The sequence below is a fragment of the Rissa tridactyla genome, chromosome 6 (genome assembly GCF_028500815.1).
Source record: "Rissa tridactyla isolate bRisTri1 chromosome 6, bRisTri1.patW.cur.20221130, whole genome shotgun sequence".
Classification (NCBI taxonomy): domain Eukaryota; kingdom Metazoa; phylum Chordata; class Aves; order Charadriiformes; family Laridae; genus Rissa; species Rissa tridactyla.
Genome location: NC_071471.1, coordinates 41,848,214 through 41,853,721, shown reverse-complemented (window position 1 = coordinate 41,853,721; position 5,508 = coordinate 41,848,214).

Genomic DNA, 5,508 nt, shown 5'->3' with positions numbered 1-5,508 from the left:
GAAACACACTGACACCGCTTTAGCAATTAGGTTCTCAAGGTCAAATAGAAATGAGAAGTGACCGCTCTTCTTTCAAGGTGCCCGGGCCTGAGACACACAGGACTCATTTCCAAACACTGAACTTGCCTCATTGAAAAGAGCCGTACCCTTCGAACTTTCCCAAAATCTTAATGACTGTCTGTCTCTTCTGTTCTACCTCTCCAATACTCGATTAACCTGTTTTTTCATTTTGAATGCTTTTAGTGTACTAGTAACTATCACCTGTGTGTCTGAAAATATGCTAGGTGGAGGCCTCTGGATGGAGAACACGGGGCTGACTCACACTGAGCTCACAGTGAAGCTCTGCCTCCAGGAAACCAGCACAGTCTTTCCTTTTACCTGTGCAGGTGACTGTCTGTGTGTACACACACACACAGATTAAAAACATGGTGAACAGAGTTATTCATTATGTAAATTAAAGGAGTCTTTTCTCACTTTAAAGGAGCTCCTTTAAAAAAAGCGTTGGGCAGGGGGATGCTTCCTGTGTGGTGTTGTGTTAACTAGCAGTTGCGTTTCTGACCCAGGAACAGTGCTGGTTAAATGTGAGCTCCAGAACACGTTCCCACCCGCATCCCTGTGCAGCAAGAGCCAATCGATACACCTCATTTGAAAGAGGAATTGGGCGTCCATCACCTTTCGCAGGAAAAGGGTCCTCTCTGCTCCTCACTGAAAAGAAGAGGAGATGACAAATCAAACCCCCATGTATTTATTTTCACGTGCCAAGGGGTGTTTACTCCCTGAAAGCAGGCATTTCTCCACAGGTCCTGTGTCTCGTTCTCTTCTAAGCGATGACCTTGGCTTACCGCCAGAAGAGTTACCTTTACTCAGAAGGGGAGTTCTGGACTCTTTTCTCCAGCTCTAAAGCAGCGCTCCACTGAAAATCCTCCCTGTGTTTTTGTGGAGGAGAACTAGTATCCGAAGGTCAAACTACTCGAGAACCCAGAGGAAACTATACGAGTGTCATCGAAAAGGAGAAACTTGAGGCCTGTATCTAAGGAGCTTCCAAATGTCAGACCCATGTACAGGCAAGGTGATAAACCTAAAGAAAGTGCTCCTCTGAGGCCATGCTCAGTAACACATCGTACACAGTCCTAGCACTCATGAACCACAAATCCTGTCCCTTGAAACCGCAAGCCCTGGCTTAATTTCTTACCTTCAATTTGCTGCCAACATATGCAAATGTAGATAGCAAATGCAGTTTGGTTTTTATGTGATTGTGCTAATAGTTTGCATGAAAGAAGATACCACTTGCAGCGCGTGTACGCAATTTAAGAACTTTTACAGTGAAATACCATTAGCAGATGGCAGAGGAATATTATGAGTTGCACAAAGTCCAGGTGTAGTAGCTAAGCAACGGCCTTGCATACTTCTTGCCTTTTGGGGACAGGATTCATGCAGGGCAGAGAACAACAGCTCACATTAGTGTCAGAGCTAATTTGGCTGAGTTCCCCATCCGGCTGCTTCGCTTCTTTTACCCTCTTACAGGTACCTTTTATTTTACCTTTTCCAGTTCCTTGTGGCTGTTCAGAAGTGCTCCCTCCGTGCCCAAATGCTGTTGGGGGGCAACACCTTCTGGCCCTGGCTGGAGCTGTGCAGCCCTGTGCTGACATGGGCAGCCGTGGCCCTTGGGGCCGTACCCTGTCCACCCACCCCTCCCTGTGCAGTGGCATCCGTGTTTGCTCAAGAGAGCTTGTCTTGGTAGTTCGTACTTTCTAAAATGTGGTCTATCTTAGTTAAAGTTATAGCAAGAGAAAAGCAAGTGAAATAATTTCTATTTCTGCAGCTCAATTTCCTAATCCTCCCTAACCCTCAGTGTGCTGAAGTGCCTGGATCTGTGTTTCATGAGACGGATGTAGGTGCTTTTGAGGAACTTGACTTTGGTCCATTGTTAACAATTTTTCAGTGGGAAGTGACGCAGTAGGATCTCTGGCTGGGTCCTGTCCATCTGCCAAGCCTGCTGTTGTGGGTGCTGCTATCATCATTTTCTGGGAGGCCTGAGGTGAAAAAATTAAATTCTTATGGGTCAAACCCAAAGGTCCTTGAGAGGGATTTCAAGGCTGTCCCTCTGATGTGTTTGAAGGACAGTAGAGGAGCAGGAACAAAGATAAAAATCAGTGGTGTGGGAAACCTTATTTGCTAACTTTCTTGTGTCAGTCCAATGCTGCTCAGGTCAGCCCAGCCATGGCTGCATGCCCCTGTCATGTAAGTGCTCCTCCAGGGAGCTGTGCCCATGCCCTTCCCACCCCTTTCGTCACTCTGCGGGTGACCGGCTTTCAAGCCAGCAGATACTTGGGAAGCCTCTTTTATTTGTGCAGCTTCTGGTGCTTGTGCATGACTAGGTCTCTTCAGCCACAGTTGCGTGTCCGTGCTAGGACAGCTTGCTCACCCACCTCCACATCTGCCGGCTTCCAGTGCCCTGAAGGAGGGTGGCAGGTACAAGGAGGGACTGCAAGAGTTTAGAGCCTTGAGCAAATGTGTCATACCAGACTGAGCAGCCCCGGGAAAACAGGGGAAAAGGGAAAATGGAGGGGGAAAGGGGAACACTTAAGCAGAAGGAAGGTTGTTCCCTCTGCCCTAGGCTCAGAGGTGGCCCTGCTGCCTGCAGGATGAGCAGGCAGTAAAGAGGACGAAGGTGTCACCTCAGCCCTGACGTGGGGCCAGCTACAACTCACTGCTACAGCACTGGTAGCAACTTCTGTTATTTGGCCTTTCCTAGTCAAAAAAGAGGTGTTTGGAACAACTAAAATCAATTAAAAGTGAATGCAGAAGTGACAGAGAGAGCAGATATCTGTAGCAACTGGGAAGAGGGGAAGGAAACAGGAGGTGTCTGAAGTGACTTACCCCCTCAAAGTCTCATCGTTACCCCATCTCTTTTGCTCTTTCTCTATTTTTTTCCCCTCTTTTTCTAATCGTTGTTTTCCTTGGGCATTGCTCCTTTTGTTGAAGGCAGGTTTTCTGGTCAGGAGCAAAGGCCTTAATATCAGACTTTATGGAACAAGTTGTGCAGCTGGCGTGCTGGACGTCACCTGCTAGAAGGAGTATCTACTCCAGAAGCTTCCAAAACCACCAAGAATATCATGGCATCTGATGTTTTTGAAGGTGGTGCTGTGTCAGGAGCTTTGTGTATGACTACACAGGTATTCCTTGTGGGTTGTTACTCAGCAGTAGCCTTGGAATAATGAGGTATAGTAGAGGTTTGGTGATTTAGAGGAATTTTGAGGCTTGTCATGTTTTTAAAAACTATAGGAAAAAAAAAACAACGCACAACTTATGGTTTCCCTGAGAAAGTAAAATGTATACAGACAGACAGCAACTTGAAAAATCCACAGCAAACCTCACAGAGGGAATTCAGTGACATCTTTTTCTCTGAAAATATCCATGGTGAATCACATTATGTGGCTATCAAATTTGACACCATTCCTTTTTAGTAAGTGGCTAAAGAGATAAAATTAACTTAGCTTGTAAAATACAAAATTATTAGCAGAAAAAAAAATCCAAAAAGGTACATACAACAGAAATAAGTTTCAAAAATGAAGCCACCTGCTTCCATGCAGGTTGTCTTGTAATTTTGCGGTACCAAATCCTTGGTGAAAAGCTTGTACTCATCCTTAGTGCAGGAAAGGAAGATTGGAGACATTTCTAGCCTGAGTTAAACATCGCTGCTTCTTTATATATTGTTAAATGCTGACCATAAATACTGCATATTGCTTCTAATTATTCATGTTTTGCATCAGCTTTGAAATCAGTGAAACTGTTCCCATATATAATTAAGGAAGAAAGGCTATAGTGTCCCAGGAAGGTACCTCACAGTGCCACTGTCTGCCTTTTCTAGCAAAAAGCGTGAAGTAGAGCAGCCCCTGGCAGACAGGAGCGTATCAAGATAGATTGCCAAACATTTACAAAATAGATCAAGCAGAACAAGAACTTTGTTTGAGAAATGTTATATTAATGCTTTGCTAGACAGACCTCACTACCGTAGAATATTAATGGATGAGGCATTATTTGTTAAATGAAGGGTGGATGGGCGTGGATGTGTGTGTTTATACCCATATATTATAGAAGAGCACTTATTCTGTATCATTTTATAGAAGATAAACCCCTCTAGCTTTCAGAGCAGGGGGCTCTTTATAATTGACTACAATCACTTGCTACAGAGATACCCAGAGTCCCCCCAGATACTGTATGAGATGCTTAACTGTGTTAATGTGTTTAAGATTGTAATGGATTGGAAAAAATCTATCAAGTTCTCCAGGTAAAAAACAACCAAACCACCCCCTCCCCGACAAATAAACCCCCAAATGAAATCTTTTTAGTTCGAAACTACCCTCCAGTGCTGGTAGCTGCCTCTGGCGTTTCCTCTCATCCTAGAGAGGATGCTCCTGTGGTTTGGAGCACAAAGCAGTCAATTGCCAAGCGATGGCACGGGCGTCTCCAACCCACAGGCTCTTTCAGAGAGAGCAGACTAGATGCAGAAGACTGCTGTAAGTCTTTCCTAAGTGAGCAGGCCTTCAGTGTTTTGGAGGGCTACCAGGAATAACGTAAGGTGTTCGAGGCTTCACTTGAAAGAGATCCACATGCTGCCATCGGTTTGCCAGCTGCAGCGCTGAGCCGGCCCTGGCGGTGGCTGACCTGGCGGTGCTATTCACAGACGTGCGCTGTTTCCAGTAATTTCCTTTTGGTGAGCAGGAGGAAGGAACAGGTATCAAAACCTTTTTCATGCGTATCTTTGACATTTCATAGTGAGTGCATTTGTTCATCAAATGTATGTGATTTATAGGTACCATGCATTCGTGATGTGCTGCGCTCGCTGTATATGAGGGATTGCCTGTAACGTTGGCAGCAGCAGAGAAGACTGTGGCTAATCCTGGTAATCCCCCTGACTTGTTTATGTTGTACATATTTATCTGCTGTAAATGTATGTTTGATAGGCCAGGAGTTCAGCGAAAACGAATTTGTGTCTAACCTTGTAATACCATAGCTGCTGCCAAATGAGTTCTCGGGAGCAGAGGTCTCTGCAGCCTTAAACGCTGCTAGGAGTGCTGCCTACGCAGCCCCGCTAGCGCTTAAATAAGCCTCCTCCGTGCAAACAACCCTTCCTTATGGGACACAGGGTCAATAATTTGTGGTTACATGTTGGCAGTAAAGCTTAGGAGCTGGTGTGCACCTTGGGACGGTGGCCTGGTGTTACGTACAGCTTCAGCTCAGCCTACATCCCAGGCTGGAACCAAACTGTATTATCTAAGTTGTCTCAGGCCACCTTTATACCCATTACTGAGATTTACGGCAAACTTGTGCTCCACAGAACTGAGGCAGGGTTTTATCGAAGACTTTGTGAGTTCCTGTTAGCCACAATAAGGGTATTATTGCTGCTGGTCCTGTTATCGTCAGATGAATTACTAACATGTCGCTCAGCGCGTGCCTGCAGCTGCAAATGGGACAGAGATGGCTGGCGGTGTCTGAAAGCCTCTG